This window comes from Panthera tigris, chromosome A1 (genome assembly GCF_018350195.1).
Source record: "Panthera tigris isolate Pti1 chromosome A1, P.tigris_Pti1_mat1.1, whole genome shotgun sequence".
Classification (NCBI taxonomy): domain Eukaryota; kingdom Metazoa; phylum Chordata; class Mammalia; order Carnivora; family Felidae; genus Panthera; species Panthera tigris.
The window spans coordinates 197203762-197221416 of record NC_056660.1 but is presented as its reverse complement, the minus strand read 5'-3'; the positions used below and the strand labels follow the sequence as shown (position 1 = coordinate 197221416).

Here is a 17655-nt window from a genome sequence, read left to right as displayed (position 1 = left end):
GATAAAGCCACCCTTAAAAACATCTAATAGAAAAGGACAATAAGTGTCTTAGGATTGTTTTTTATGAATCCTACAGTGTGAACTGAGAACTGAAGACCAGAGGGCAACTCAGTAAGGGCACCCAAGGGTCTCACTGTCCTTGACCGTGACTGTCCCCTGATTCGTGATTAGAGTTCTGACAATTTCTAATTTGGTGGTGGAGGATGGGGGAGTCATTCAGGCTTCTCTGTCAACAGTCAGAAACCAAAGAGTCAATCTCAGCCTCCATATTTCATTTGGGTTCCGGAGGATAAAGAGTGCTCATTTCTAGGTGCCACCATTGGGTTTTCTTACATTCACATAAAGGTGGATGCTTTTATTTGTTTTGTTGTTGTTGTTGTTTGTGTCATGGTTCTTAGAAATCAGTCACCAAGATTACTCTACTAGAAATACTCAGACGAGCAGATGCACTGGGTTAAAAAGGAACCTAATTAAAATTATAGCACCACTTTGAAAGTAAGTAGTAAATAGGTTCTTTCGGTATTCCATTTTGTGTCATTTTGATTCATTAACAATATACTGATTTTGACCCATAAATCCCAGACTATATTTCCTAAGAGAAGAAAGAGGGGAAATTGCAGACTCTGGAGTCACCATCAGGGGCACCTGGGTGGCTCAGTCATTTGAGCATCTGTCTTTTGATTTTGGCCCAGGTCATGGTCTCACAACTGATGAGACAGAGCCCCACATCCGGCTCTGCACTGACAGCAAGGAGACTGATTGCGATTCTCTCTCTCCCTCTCTGCTCCTCCCCCTGCTGTCTCTCTCTCTCTCAAAATAAATAAATAAGCATTTTTTAGAAGGTATTATACATTTCATCTAAATTCCAAATCTATGGAATATACAGTTGCTAGTCTCTTTAATCTAGCCAAAGGACTACTGAGATGCCCTCTGATTACAGTTGGTGAGTATCCTGAAAACTTTCACTAAAACCTGAGACTTGTTTTGATTTTAGACTCCATGCTGTTCCCATCCAATAGTCAAACCAGATAAGACCACCAGAGAGGAAGCTTCTGTCAACAGCTATGGTACATCTGGTGACTCTTTGACTGGAAGATCAACAGTTTATTTTGACGAGTACTGATGATGGAGCCCACAATTGAAAAGTATCCCTCATCCTCCCAGGGAAGTAGTATTTTATGAAACATACCAAAATCTTCCCAAACTAGACTAAAAGTATATAGTGTTTTAGTTTGGGGGGTGCCTGGGTGGCTCAGTCGGTAAACCTCCGACTTCCGCTCAGGTCATGATCTCTCAGTTCGTGAGTTCGAGCCCTGCGTTGGGCTCTGTGCTGACAGCTCAGAGCCTGGAGCCTGCTTCGGATTCTGTGTCTCCCTCTCTCTCTGCTCCTCCCCCACTCACACGCTGTCTCTCTCTCAAAAATAAATACAAGCATTAAAAAAAATTATAGTGTTTTAGTTTGGGTCTTTGAGAGATTATTTGAGTCCCTCTACGACCTCTAAGAAAAGCTGAGAGCCAAAAGGAGGTAAATACCTAGATTTTAAAAACTGCTCAAAGATTGTAGGGGAACATGCCTGGCTGCTGTCATTCTAAATGATCCCACTGTTTCCCTTCTTTGCGACTGTGGACGGATCACATTTGCCTTCTCCACAGATACTGAAAAGAGCTTCATGCTTCACTTTACGTCCAACCATTTTTAACACAACGTGACAGCCCTAAAAGCAATTAGGACCAATATAATGCAAGAACTAAACGGATACGCATTCAGGTGAGTGACTAAACCAATCCAGAACCAGGTAGCAGAATTAGTCCTACTGTCTGACCCTCTGCATTTAATAAATCTCCACTTACCCTGAAATGATAGGAAGAGAAGTGCTTCAAACTTGATTACTTCAGAAAGGTGTCTCATTAAAGGAGAGCTGTTCTCAGTCTGCCAGACACTCTCTTCCTCTTGATTAAGCTCTCTGTTTGGGACAGGGAGCACATGTGATGGAGAAAGGAGATAGCTCCACCTGTCTTAGGGTAATGCTTCTAGATCTCTCCAAAGCTTACCCTTTCACAGGATTACTGAGGCACACCTGCACAGCCATTCGTATGTCATCTTGGGAGTTATTTGAGCACCAAATGCACTCTGACTGCACATTTGGGTTCTTTGTATCTTGAGTGACTCAGCCCTGCTTTTAAGGTTTCACACGTTGCCTTCCTGTTTACTAACGTTAACTTCTTCAGTCTCTTTTGCTGAGTCACATCGGTCAGCTCCAGAATGGCACGCTCTCCTCATCACCTTTTATTCCCTACCGCGAAAAGATCGTGTTCATTTTCTGGTTTTGACGGTACACGTCTATGTAACAGCCTACTCGAGGTTTACCCTGAGGCTTGTCTTGAGAACTTAGAAGTAAGTAGAAGGAAATTGTCCTCTGAGAGTTAAAATTTAAACTCCATGTATATATGGGATCAAAGCAGAGACCCACAAGATCGCCCTGAAGAGATGGTGAGGTTCCCAAGCCTGCAAGACTGCCGTTTGAAGGTCAAAAATTCTTAAGATTAGCAGCCCAGGCTGAAGGGGAGGAGGGCAGCTGTGGATACCGGGAAAAGGAGGCAACACAGGCAGTGGACCAACCAGAAATGATGAGAAAGGGAAGGAGGGACCAGCAAGACCATTTTCACTGTAGCCCAATTCCACTAAGCATTCAGCTGACTTACCTGGTCTTTTCCTAATCCCACGCTCACCAAGCAAACCTCTGTGACTGTTTTTCTCCCTGTAACAGGCATTTCTTATTGCATATAAATAAACATTTTGCTATCTGTGATAATATTTTTTTAACCTCTAAATTAAGGGTATTTGAACTTCTCTTTACGAGTCAAATTCACTCTTGGGGCACCTGGGTGGCTCAGTCGGTTGAGCTTCTGACTTCGGCTCAGGTCATGAGCTCGCAGTTCATGAGTTCAAGCCCCGCATCTGGCTCTGTGGTGACAGCTCAGAACCTGGATCCTGCTTCAGATTCTGTGTCTCCCTCTCTCTCTCTCTCTCTCTCTCTCTCTGCCTCTCCCCTGCTCATGCTCTGTCTTTCTCTCTCTCTCAAAAATAAATAAAAACATTTTAAAAAATGTTTTTTTAATGTTTATTCACTTGTTGAGACAGAGACAATATGTGAGCAGGGCAGGGGCAGAGAGAGAGGGAGACACAGGATCCGAAGCAGGCTCCAGGCTCTGAGCCGTCAGCACAGAGCCTGATGCGGGGCTTGGACTCATGAACCGTGAGATCATGACCTGAGCCAAAGTCGGATGCTTAACCGACTGAGCCATCCAGGCGCCCCCTCCACCCCCCCAAAAAAATCTTTTTAAAGAGTCAAATTCACTCTCATTGTGCCAAGTCTCAAGTCTCAATCCCCACGATAATGGAGACCAAACCCTGAACTTTGGTAAATTCACTAAGGTAATGAATATTAACTACCCCATAAGACTTTTCAACAGATCAATAGCCTGCCTTTCCCCTAGAGAGGACCCTGCGCATCCCTGCTCTGGCCTCAGGCATGAAATGTGCTCACACTTGGGGTATCTCTGCATACATGATCCCATTAGTACCCTGATTATCCAATAACTCTGAGAAAAAACTATGTTTTGTTTTAGCTGTGTTCTGTCTAGTTCTTCTTGTAACAGAGGCTGCTGGTTTGCTACCCATCAGCCCTCTCCTCTCTTCTCTGGTAACAAAACTCAAATTTTATTTGGAGTCACACATGTACACAGAATGAAAATGGTGTTTTCCAGCCTCTCTCACTGCTAGAAGCGCTCAAAGAGATGTAAGTGAAAATCATTGGATGGGGGCTTCCAGGAATTTCCTTTAAAGAGAGCTGATTCGGCAGGAAGGAGTGACCTTTCCCCCTTCCTTCCTCCTACTGCCTGGATTGCAAATGTGGTCGCCAGGACGCCAGCAGCAATGCTGGAACCACGAGGCAAACTTGAATCGAAACCAAGTGTTTACGATGGTGAAGCAGAAAGGAGGAGGAGCCTTTATGTCAATCCTGTACTCTTTACCTGAAGACTTCTTTTACATGAAAGATCATAAACACTTAGGTTTAATCCACCATTACTTGGAGCTTTCTGTTAAATATGTCCCCACTCAATCCTAATAGATAAAACCAGAAACCTAAAATTTCCTGATGCATGCTGCAAACAATGACGAGCATGTTTCCTTACGCCCCTGTGTCCGATTCCTAAATCTCAAATGGCTTTAGCTTTCAACCTTGTCCTATTTAAACAAGAATTGATTCAGAAAAGTAACTTTTCAATGTTAGAATCAATAAATCATTTCTCCCTCGCTGTTCCATCATGTGGCTTAACGTGGAGGAAATGCCCTGGCTTACTCGAGAAGATATTTTTATCTTAACCACACAGTGCTGCATGGCAAACATTCTTGTTCCTATTATACAAATAATGGATGGCACTCGGTACTCTGTAAGGCCATTTTCTCCTTGTGGGTATAATTTGTGAGTGGATCTGGCAGAGCTGTTTTTTGTGAAGTTCCATGAAAATTATGTTTTCTGGCATTTGAGGTTTTTGTTTGTTTTATTATTTCACAATCGTTTGAAATAATATAGCAGTTTTTTTTTCATCCAAGCTACAAAAATAACTCCATTAGAAGATAGTGGGATATAGTAATACCCTGAATATTAATAATGTTGTAGAAAAGCAAAGCAGGCCCACATGTGGTCAGACCAGCCCACTGTGCAGAGCGACTGTGCTAACAACCAATCGATATAGACTCCTGAATCCTCACCATTGAGCATTCAGAGAGATTCTCCCAATCATTTATTCATTCATTCACTCAACAAACACTTAACTGAGTCCTCTGTGTATAGGACTCTGTGCTGGTCGCTGGAGATACCAAAGGGAAAAGACACAACTCTTGCCCTGCAGAAACTCATAGCCTGGTGAGCAAACGTGGACACACAAATAAACAAATATACCATGCTCCAAAAATTATTACAAAGGTGGCATACAGAAAATAGTGATAATGGAGAGAATGTCAAAACAACTACACTATGATCCGAAAAATTGTTATAATTGAGACATGAGCATAAGAACAGAAAGCTCGTGTGAGTCATTCAGAATTCCTACAGGACAGACAGTTCATTCTGTCATTCTGGGTCTATACATTTAAAGCCTGATTCTCTTGTAGTTGTTTCTTTTTTTTTTTTTTTTTTAATGTTTATTTATTTTTGAGAGAGAGGGAGAGGGAGAAAGAGAGAGAAAGTGTCCCAGTGTAAGCAGGGGAGAGGAAGAGAGAGAGGGAAACACAGAATCCAAAGCAGACTCCGGGCTCTGAGCTGTCAGCACAGAGCCCGACATGGGGCTCGAACTCACGAACCGTGAGATCATGACTTGAGCAGAAGTTGGACTCTTAACTGACTGAGCGACCCAGGCTCCCCAGTGATTCTCTTGTAGTTTTGTCAACAATTTCCCAAGGCAGAGGGAGGGAAAGATCTAAACTACCAGATTTGTATCACCCACCTCTAATCCAGATAAAAGAAAACAGCTATGGCAATTGCTGTAGTGAAGCCATGTCAGTGAAGGTAAATACATTGACTCTTGTTAAGAACTCTCTCTCTGTGAGCTAATCCCCCCAGAGAGACATCCAAAGCTAAGCAATATGTGTAGATATCTCTCAGGAGGAAATGCTCCATTTCTCTTAGCATGATGATTCAGTTTGTCCTGTGAATCAGGAATAGTTATTAATCTGCCTTTTTAGACGCTTCAGAGACCAGGAAACAGAAGAATTTGTGAACCTTAACTTGACATGGGAATCTAGGACAGACTCAGCCCAAACTTTGCCTTGCCTGTAGCTTCTGTTCTCTTAATTAAAAAAATAAAAAATAAAAAGTAAAAGGCATTTCAACAAAATATTAAAACAGAAGTTGACTACTCTGTTGATTTCCACGGGCCACCACCGTGCTTTGCCAAGTGAGGGATGGGCACAACTCATTGTGTGATCTAATCACTTCAGCCTGCACAGGTCAGGGTCTGTTGAACTCAGCTATCTTTACACAAGGACTCCATTCTCTTTCGAAGTGTCCTTACCTTTATATCTGTGTAGTTTATATTATATATCTCAAATTAATTTCCTGAGTTTTAATTGGGAAAAATATATTTCAAAAAATATTTTAGATGGAAACAGTATAATTATAGAGATCTTACTAGAATTTATGCCATAGAATTCACTATATCGTTGGTTCCGTGAGAGCTGGGGCCCATGTCTGCGTTGATCACTACCATAGCCAGAACTTAGCATAAGACCTCACTTGTGGTGGCTGTTTAAGAAACATTTGTAAGTAGCTAGATAAGTGGGTGGGTGAATGGATGGGTGAACGGAAAAGTTATTATACTGATGAACAATTCATTGAAAAAAAATAAATGATGAATTAATAAATCTCTACTTCTGGAACCATTTAAGAATGTAATGATAATATGCTTGAAATCACTTTTAAAACTTCTTCGTTAAGGCAAGGGGTAAGATGATGTTGGATGTAAAGTAGGTAACCCAAAAAGTCCCTGATTATTTGATAATTCTTAGAGCTCCATGGTGAAAAAATCCACAATATAAACATTGAGTACTATTATTTATTTGAAAGTTTCAATGAGCCATCTTTTATTTAAGACTTGGTAAGCATTGTCATTGTTTTGCAAGAAGGGGAAAAGGGTTACAAAATAATTAGTATGTCTGGTCTGAAAGAGACTGCTTTCAGAGTTCCTTGTTTTTGCTTTGTCATCATTGTCTAAATACTACAGTAGTTTAGTCAGATTTCAGTAATACTGAATTTAAGTGGCGATTTATTATGTTAATTTTCTTAAAGTACTTGTTCTCTTCAATTCATTGTATGCTTAAAAGATTTAGAAATGTTAATATTTTCTAATTCTGTAGTGTGAGGGAACAAGAGTTTCCTGTCCCCTCCAAAGTCCTTCCAGCCAAAGCATCAAAAATACATGAGTCAGTTAAGCAGGAGAAAATAAAATGTAATAGTGTAAGAACAGGGAATCCACACAGACGTGAAAATGCCAAAGACAGTGAGGCAAAATAAGGTGTCTACGTCATTCTGAGTTAAGGAAAAGGGGGTAGGGGTCTGGGACTTCCAAGGGAATGAGTGCAATTCACAGGAAGATGAAAAAAAAGTAAATGTTTGGTAAACAAATATTTGCTGAGCCACTCAGAAACCATAGGACATGGAGGACTTTGATCAAACAGGTCTTGCCAGATTCCTCCGTGTCTACCGTACGTAACTATAGTTATCTATGGTGAGAGTCCTTTTCTTGCAATAGGTTCTCTGTCTAAACTCTTTAGGCAGCTGAGGCTGGGAGGGGAGATGTAAGGATCTTTTCTTAAATCTACTGGGTTTCCATTGCTTTTTAACTCAAAATAATATTTGTGCCAAAGAGGCCATCTTGGGATGGCGTGCCCTTGGCCCCTACAGTATAAAAACCGTGCTTTATTTAGTTAGTTTTAATTTTTTTTAATTTACATTCAAATTAGTTAGCATATAGTGCAACAATGATTTCAGGAGTAGATTCTTTAGTGCCCCTTACCCATTTAGCCCACCCCCTTCCCACAACCCCTCCCGTAAATCTCAGTTTGTTCTCCATATTTATGAGTCTCTTCTGTTTTGTCCCCCTCCCTGTGTTTATATTAGTTTTGTTTCCCCTTCCCTTATGTTCATCTGTTTTTTCTCTTAAAGTCCTCATATGAGTGAAGTCATATGATTTTGGTCTTTCTCTAATTTCACTTAGCATCATACCCTCCAGTTCCATCCATGTAGTTGCAAATGGCAAGATTTCTGAGTAATTGATTGCTCAGTAATACTCCATTGTATACATATACCACATCTTCTTTATCCATTCATCCATCGATGGACATTTGGGCTCTTTCCATACTTTGGCTATTGTTGATAGTGCTGCTATAAACATGGGGGTGCACGTGTCCCTTTGAAACAGCACACCTGTATCCCGTGGATAAATGCCTAGTAGTGCAATTGCTGGGTCATAGGGTAGTTCTATTTTTAGTTTTTTGAGGAACTTCCATACTGTTTTCCAGAGTGGCTGCACCAGCTTGCATTCCCATAAAAATTATACTTTAAAAAAATTTTTTTAATGTTTATTTATTTTTGAGAGAGACAGAGACAGAATGCAAGTGGGTTAGGGGCAGAGAGAGAGGGAGACACAGAATCCAAAGCAGGCTCCGGGTTCTGAGCTGTCAGCACAGAGCCCGATGCGGGGCTTGAACTCATGAGCTGTGAGATCGTGGCCTGAGCCGAAGTCAGATGCTCAACCGACTGAGCCACCCAGACACCCCATAAAAACTGTACTTTTAAAGGAGGCTGGTGAACTTGGTGAGGTCACTGTAATACCGTCTGGGTCAGCAAGGCTGAGGGTGGATGCAACCTGCAAATCTTGCTGATGGTGGTAATGATGCAAGAGATGTCAGATAACCTGCAGCCAGCCCAAAATTGACTCTCCTGATTTCATTTAGGAATTGTTTGTCTTGAGCTCTGCAGAGAAAATATTTTCTTTGACAATTTCCCCTTCCCAAATGTCATTCTGTGTGGCTTTCTTGTCTCAGGAGGGTTGTGTGATACTATTAATTCTGAATACCTACTCTTTTTTTAAAATTTTTTTAATGTTTATTTATTTTTGAGAGAGACAGAGACAGAGACAGAATGCGAGCGGGTTAGAGGCAGAGAGAGAGGGAGACACAGGATCTGAAGCAGGCTCCAGGCTCCAAGCTGTCAGCACAGAGCCTGACACGGGGCTCCAACCCACGAGCTGTGAGATCATGACCTGAGCCGGAGTCAGACGCTCAACCGACCGAGCCACCCAGGCGCCCCCTGAATAACTACTCCTTACTTACTACGAGAGGATTGCCGTAGAAATCTTTGAGGCAAAGAGGGTGTGTATTCCACACTGCAGTAATAGCTGTGTCAGAAAAACAGCCCTTAAATTTTGGGGCTGGAATTGCATTTGGAAAGATGGGGAGGAGAGAGGGGCAGAAAGAAGAAGGGGAATGAGGGAACCTCACCAAATACTTGAAGGCTGCTATCCTGGTTTGGGCTTCCACAAAGGAAGATCTTGAGACACAAGTTTAGTGTGTGATATTGTGATTTATAAGAAATATATACCAAATTATAATTCTAATATGTATTTGGCCACTGTCCATGGTTCCTGGCTCACAGCTCCCCAAAGACTTGGAATTTCCTGAGCAGCAGCAGCAATGAAAGCATCTTTTGTCATTATATTTGGTCTCTTGTCCTCAGTTCCTGAAAATACCTCAGAGCCAATAAAGGTAAAATGGGTGTCTTTTTTTCATCAAAGCCCCTTTCCATCACAACTGGATTTATGTTAATGAGATGACTTTTGCAAGGCACCTAAGGATGGAGGCTGGTTGCTAGGGCATGAATAAAGGGTTGGAACTTTCAGTCCCACCCCCTGATTTCCAGGGTATGGAGAGGGACTGGAAGTTGAATTAGTTACCAATGACCAGTGTCAATTGTGCCTATGTAATGAGGCCTCCATAAAAACCCAAAAGGCCGGGGTTCAGAGAGCTTCCAGGCTCGTGTACCAAAATAGTTCCTCAGGCCATTATGCCAGGCCCCAAACTCTATGAGGACAGAAGCTCCTTTGTTTGGGACTTCACCGTATGTATCTCTTCACCTGGCTGTTGAGTCATATCCTTTAATGTCCTCTGAAATATATCAGTAATCTAGCGAGCAAACGGGTTTCCTGAGTTCTGTGAGCCCCTCTAGCAACTTAATTGAGTGGGTCATGGAAATTTCAGATTTATAGCCAATTGGTCAGAAGCATATGCGACAACCTGGACTTTTGATTGGCATTTGGAGTGGGGGCACTCTTGTTGGACTGAGCCTTTAACCTGTGCCACTTGATGTTATCTCCGGGTAGACACTGTCAGAATTGAGTCAAGTAACATATACAACTGATGTCAGAGCATTGCTTCACGGGCCGGGGGAACGCCGCTCCTTCTACACACACTGGAGTTGATACCAGAATTTTAGTGTGTGAGTAGTCGAGTCATGAGGCACACTAGTAAACCAACATGGGAGTAGTGGAGTGAGAAAGGAGAGAATAAAAATCCAACAAAAGGTACGCTTTTTTGCCTGTTACCAACATGGGCAATGGGAGCTCAATCCCATAGGGTACCTCTGGGCGATAGTATAGAACACACCTCACAGTTATTCTAACTAAGGAGCTAGGAAGCTGCGATATTAGCCACTGACATCCCGACCATCATTGCTGAAGAGTCCCCCCCAGGGTCATTAACTTTCTTGCACTTCCGGCTTGTCCTGAGTAAGGGCTAAATGAACTCTGACAGTTAGAAAAGAGAGCACCCCCAGACAAAGTTATAGATTTTTGAGTAAGCAGCCTTCTGTATGTTGAGGTGAATGCCAAGGGAATATGGCTGCCACAGCGTCTGCTATGACTGATTTACAGGTACTCACCAAACCCCTTCAGTATCATTCTTGACTGTTCTTCCTACCGCAAAGGCTTGGCTAAAATGACTACCTCACTCAGATGATAAGTGAATTGGCGATAAGATTGGTAATGACTTATACGATTACATTTACTACGTCTATATAACACATTTGATTGTAACACAGTCTTTAATGTCATTATCTGGGGCTGAGATTTTCAGGCACTGTGTCAGCTTTGGATTAAAGGACCCTTTTAATACCCTAAAAATCACACTCCATAAGTAGGTTCCAGAAGCAGGCCCTATTTGAAACTTCTAAGGTATCTAATGGTCTCATAGGTAAGCCCTATTGGTCATGCCCAATGACTGCTGCTTACATCCAATTTCCCCCCTTACATCATAGCTAACATTGGTCAAATGGTGTCAGGCATTCGTCTAGGAGTTTTACTTGTACTAACTCATTCAGTCTTCACAATGACACCATGATGTAGGTGCTATAATTATCCTCGTTAGAGAGGATACAGAGTACAGAGGTATAGAGATTGATAACTTGTTCAAGGTCATTTAGCTACTAAGTGATAGAGCATGGATTCAAGCTCAGATCATCTGACTCCAGAGCCCTCTGTCCTACAAACTCCTTCCTGGATCTGGCAAGTACAAAACTCATGGTCCAATACTACCAAGTATGAGTCGCAACTCCTGCCATGGGATTTCCTTCAGCCAATTATGCTGACTATTTTCAAGTCCTACCACTCCCCCTTACCCCAACACATACTTCACTAGTCCCTTTCCCATGTCCTGGAAGGACTGAAAATGTCACATTGTAGTAGAAGGTTGCTCCAGAGAATCAGCAGTATTGATTATAAGGAGCGTAAACTAAGACCAAAGAAACAAATGAAGGTCCTACCCACTCCAGATGCACACGGAGGAAAGACCTCTAAACTCTGGAAATTGGTGAAATACGGGCTCTGATCCCAACTGTGCAACCTTAACTACGTCACTTCATCAGGCAGAGCTTCCATTTCTTCATCTGCCACAAAGTTTGGACTACCCGTGCATAAGTTATAGATGTAATTTTATATATAACATAGAATATATTTATATAACATATTTATATATATATACATATTTATATAATAAATTGCATATGTTATTTATTTATTTAATCTAATTTTTCTGGTTGTTTTCAAAGGAAGGATTGTTTTGATACAAGCTAGTCTGTTGTGGCTGAATGCTAAGGTCCCCAACTTACCTTAGAAAAAGTGGAGGGTCTACTTAGATTTGCTTATTGTACTGACTGCTGAAGATTTGTTGTGGCTCTGTAACCACAGAGCCATTCCTCTTGCCATCCCATTTGTCTCACATATTTTACAGTTATATACGGACTTCTCACCTAAACCCTAGTAATACCTACTGGTTAAGAGATTGCTTATTTCTAGGAAAAATGAGACTTGAGAACCTTTTTTTAAAAAAATGTTTTAAATGTTTATTTATTTTTGAGAGAGAGACAGAGTGTGGGTCGGGGAGGAGCAGAGAGGGAGACACAGAATCTGAAGCAGGCTCCAGGCTCTGAGCTGTCAGCACAGAGCCGGACACGGGGCTCGAACCCCCAAACCGCGAGATCATGACCCGAGCTGAAGTCGGACGCTTACCGACTGAGCCACCCAGGCGCCCCTGAGACTCGAGAACCTTTAATGTTTCATCCAATTATAAGATTTGGTGATTTTATGTTTCTAAAATACTAATTATATCAAGTTTTTATTGAACTCCTAAAATTTATTATTATTTGTTTGAGGCTTATAAGATATGAAACAGTTCTGTCATTAAACATTCTTTTAAATAGTAAAGTTATATGATTTATATTAACTATATTATTTTTCATTCTTTAATGGAAGCCTAGGAAGATGGTTAACATATAATAGGATGTCATGTATGGAAGTGTATTTTAAATACACACACTGATGAGAATAATCAGAGTGCTTTTATAGTAATAGATTCCTAAGATCACACCATTCATAAGCATTAAAATTTCCAGGATAGGCTCATTGGGTTACAGTCGATTAACAAGTGCATCCTATAAACCTTATGATCAGGGAACTTCAGAATACAGTGTGTGTTTTTGGCTGAATGAAATACAGCATCTAAACAGAAATCCTGTGAGACATCTGATGTTTGGGAAACAGGCAAGGAGAATTGAAGTTGCTCAATGAATGTATAAGTAAATAGTAGGCTTTTATTCATCCCTCCCATCCTCAAGGTAGTTTAGGCAGCTTGAAAACAGTGTGACCAAATTGTTTCAAGCACTTGTAGAAATGTTTTCAATAGGCTATGCAATACTTTGCTTTAGGTAGTAGATGCACAAGAACTATTATTTGTCAATACCTGCATTAAAGCTTTTTAAAACTTCAACATACATTATTAAATGTCTACTATATGCCAGTCACAGTGAGAGACTGTAGGGATAGAATGGTAAACAAAACAGATAAGGTCATTTGCCTCAAGTAACTTACACTCAATTAGTTAATAACATACCAAAAAGTCAGTTTGAACTCATGTTGTTCATTCGAACAGTCTCTACCCTGAAATGTATGTTTATCCTCATAAGCCCACTTTTTACCAAAGCACAGTTCTTTCCAGTTTTGGTCTTTCAGTTGGCAACTGTGTCTCTTTGCACAACCACTACTGTTTTGTTATTTAAGCACTTCTTTATTTTCTGGCACTTCAAGATGCCTCAGGCGCAACTTGTTTATTTCCTGTTTATTTCCTCAGTCTTAAAATCAGCCATTTCTCTAAAAACCCCCACTTCCTTTCATTGGAGGCTGAGATTAGAAATCACAATCTACGTGTTAGGTATGCTGTTGGCTGCGGGGTATCATTGTTCCCAGGCTCTCTCAGCTGACAGAACAAAGAGATGTTTGTGTATGTCCTCCACATTTCTAACGGACAAACAGAGCCTGGGTCTATTTCCTAAAAGTTTCTAACATTTTACTACTTGCAAAGGAACTTCTCCAATATCTAGACTCCAAATTAAGGTCAACTAGTCCCTTTTCCTTACCCCAACCCAAAGATCAATCCGATACAACATGTAAACAGAAGACCTCCTAACTACGTGAGAAAAAGTGTAGGAATAAAGTCCTCTTTTCACAAGTAAGAAGGAGCTACTTAGTCTCCCAGTCCTTTGGTAAGCCTACAAGGATGCTTATTGCATTTAAAGAAAATGTTTACCTTTGAATCTCAGTATTTTCCTCAGGAAAATAGAAACTACATCGTTTCTGGAAGGAATGTTATACACCAGGCTACCTTCCAAGATCCCGCACATGACCTACCTCACACAGAGAAGGTAGGGAAGATGGAAGTTGATAGCTCTGGAGATTGGTTATCTTGTTTGACTTTTTTCCTCATTTGCACAGATCTGCCTGAGGAGTTCTTTAATCTATTTGTGTATGAGGAGCTTGATGGAGTAAAACAAATGAATAAAACATTGGGGTAGTCTGTGTTCTGCCTAGAGGCTCTCCAGTAGCTCATGCAAGGTTGAAGACAATTTGAAAACAATTTGATGTGATAAACCCAGAACTATAGGGAAGGGAAAAAAGTAAAAAGAGTGGTTATAGATTCTAAGATAGAGAAACAAGTGTCCTAGGAAGGGGCAAGAGAATCAGAGCTAGAAAAAGTTCAAGGAACTATAACTAGACACAGGCATGACCTCCTAAAAGTTTTCTACACTACAAGCACATTAGACTCAATTGAGTTATTTATTTTTTATTTTAACCTTCTATTATCAGACGATTGGAGATTTAAATAAGGTTTATAACTATTTTTGATCTATACTCTATAATATTGTAATACCTGTATAGAATTATGCTATTTCTACTATCAAAATTGTCTAGGAAATTATTTTTTTAACTTCAACGCTATTTTGTTAAATTACAAGATTTACCCATTAGGAGTCAAAATAAAATTGTTGAAACAAGTTATTAGAGTCACAATTTTTGTCTTTTATACTTTCAAGGATTTCCGTCTAAAAACATGATATATCTCCCTATTTTTGTAAGTCTTCTATCTGTGAAGAAAGCATTTCTCTCTGATTAAATTAGTGCATAGTTATTTTGTCTTCTGTAAAATTACAACTTTGGAGGGCAAAGATGATTTGCAAAATGTCCTAACATAAAATCTATCTTTTGAAATTTGATATTTTATGGAAACTATATCTGTATAGAGAAAGGTAAATAAAAATAAAAGAGCTTGTTTGAAGTAGTGATGAGTGAATCCTTCACATCTAGCCTGTCACATCAATTTAGAAGTTCCCAAAATAATGCTGGCTTGAGAAAGGTGAATTAGATGCTCATTACATTCCTGTTTCCAACATCCTGAAATCTATGATGCTTAGGAGTGTGTTTTGGATATTGAAGACAAAGAATCAACTTTATGGAGAACAATAAAAACAGAAAACTAACCATGGAACTCCATGGAGGCAGGTCATTTCAATTATCTGGGAAATCAAAGAAGCTAAACTTTGAAACTGGAGGCAGGTTTGAAATCCTCTTCTAACTGTGTAAAGGTGAAAGGATGTGGCCCAAAACTGGATCCTATCCCTAAAGAGGTCAAAGACGGACATGCTCAGAGCATCTCATGTTGGAAGATATGTAACTTCAAAGTATATAGTAAATAAATCATAAAGGAATAAAAATGGTATTCTAGAAAAAAAGGTTTAATGAAATAAAGTAGTAATGGAGGAATCAAGGAGAGAATGGACAATTGATAAATAACAGAACAGAGGTAAGCCTTAACTTACCATGAATTACATGAAATGTAAACGGAACTAAACACTCCAGTCAGAAGGCAAAGATTTGCAGAACAGATTTTAAGAAAAAATGAACCAACTGAATGCTGTCTACAGCACCCACTTTAGATTTAAAGACACAAACAATGTGAAAGTAAGATAACGTAAAGAGATATGCCATGCAAATAGTAACAAGAAGGGAGCTGAAGTAGCTATCCTAACATCATATGAAATATAAGACAAAAATTATTGATCAATAAAAAGAAGAAAATTTTATGAGAAAGGGGCCAATCCATTAGAAAGGCATAAATTAAAACATATGTTCACCTAATAACTGAGCCTCCCACACATGAAGGAAAACCTGACAGAACTGAGAAGAGAAATAGACAATTTGACAGTAATACTTAGAGACTTCAGTATTCCATGTTCAATGAGATAGAAGAAGTAGGCAGAAGACCCACAAAGAAATGAAAGACTTGAAGATTGGTATAAACCAATTAGATCTAATGGATATCTACAGAAAATTCTACCCCAAAAGAACAGAATATTATTTCTTCTCTAGCACACATGAATATTCTACAGGATATAACAAATGTTAGATGATGAACATTTGTTAGATGATGAAATAAACTTGAATAAATTTCAGAGGGTTGTAATTGCAGAAAGTATGTTCAGTGACTTTCTTAATTTCTGTCCACAAAAAGGCATGTGCAATTTTGAGTGGGTTGAATCTATAGATCATTTTGGGAAGTACGGCCATGTTAACAATATTAAGTCTAAAGCATGTGCCTGGGATGTATTTTTAGTCATGTAGGTCTCCTTGAATTTTCTCAACAATATTTTGTATTTGTAGGCATATAAATCCTATACTTCTTTGTTTAATTTATCCCCAAGCAATTTATCATTTTAAAGCACTGCTGTAATTGGATGTCTGCGTGCAAAATAATGAAGTCGGACACCTTCTTACACCATACACAAATATCAACTCATGATGAATCCTAGACTAAATGTAAACAAGACAAGAGCTAAAGCTATAAGATCACCTAGGAGAAAACATAGAAGAAAATCTTCCCGACCTCAGATAAGGCAATTATTTCTTTGATTTGACACCAAGAATGCAAGCAACAAAAGAAAAAGTAGATAAATTGGACTTCACCAAAACTAAAAGCTTTATGCTTCAAAAGACACTGTAAAGAGAAAAAGCAATCCACAAAATGGGAAAAAGTATTTACAAACCATATATCTAATATTCCTTTTATAATGAAAAAAGGGCCAAACCTTTTTTTCATTATAACATTTTCTTCTTTTTACCAATCAGTAAGAGACATGTATCCAGAATAAAAGAAGATATATAAATACACAGATATACACACAATGGAATATTACTCAGTTATCAAAAAGAATGAAGTCTTGCTATTTGCAACAACGTGGGTGGAACTAGAATGTATTATGCTAAGTGAAATAGGTCAGTCAGAGAAAGACAAATATCATATGACTTCACTCATATGTGGAATTTAAGATAGAAAACAGATAAGGGAAGTGAAGCAAACGTAGTATAAAAACAGGGAGGGAGACAAACCGTAAGAGACTCTTAAATACAGAGAGTAAATTGAGGGTTGCTGGCAAGGTGTTGACTGGTGGGAAGGGTAAAGAGGTGAGGGGCATTAAGGAAGACACTTGTTGGGATGAGCACTGGGTGTTATATGTATGATGAATCACCAAATTCTATTCCTGAAATCATTATTACACTCTATGTTAACTAACTTGAATTTAAATTTAAAAAAATAATAATAAAAAAATTTTACGAGACTTGTATCCAGAATATATAACAACTCTGACAACTCAACAACAAAAAACACAGTGTTTTTCTCAACAATAAAAAAATTAAATTTAAAAATGGGCAAAGTATGACATCAATAACATTAAGTATGGGAGAAATTAAAGTGTAGTTTGTATGTGTTGGAGTTAAATTATTATCAGCCTAAAATAAAACCAGAAGATGTCTTATGTTAGCCCCATGATAATCAAAAAGAAAATACCTATAGAAGATACACAAAAGAAAAAGAATGAAATCAAAGCATAACACAGCAACAAATAATAGCAGGGGATTTTACTACCCTACTTTCAATAACAGAACATCCAGACAGAAGATCAAAAAAAAAAAAAAAAAAAAAAAAAGACAGATTTAAACAACACTACAGACCAAGGGGACCTAATAGATGTATCACAACATTTCACGCAACAGAATCAGAATACACATTCTACTCAAGCACACATGGAACATTCTTCCAAGATAGGTCACATTTTAAGTCATGAAACAACTCATAACAATTTGAGAATACTGAGATCATATCAAGTATTTATCTTCAACCATACATATTCATCCAGCTGAGTCTCTTTTATT

The 17655-nt window shown here is 39.3% G+C and overlaps 1 protein-coding gene across 3 annotated transcripts in view; it reads right to left on the bottom strand.

Moving 5' to 3' along the window:
* Positions 1 to 2142, bottom strand: part of ESM1 (endothelial cell specific molecule 1) — a 47554-nt gene extending 45412 nt beyond the window's left edge. For all 3 annotated transcript variants that reach the window (XM_042994832.1, XM_007076655.3, XM_042994840.1), the window contains exon 1: positions 1852 to 2142. The gene's annotated coding sequence lies outside the window, so the exon portion shown is untranslated. The remainder of the gene's footprint in view (positions 1 to 1851) is intronic.
* Positions 2143 to 17655: the final 15513 nt, after the last annotated feature.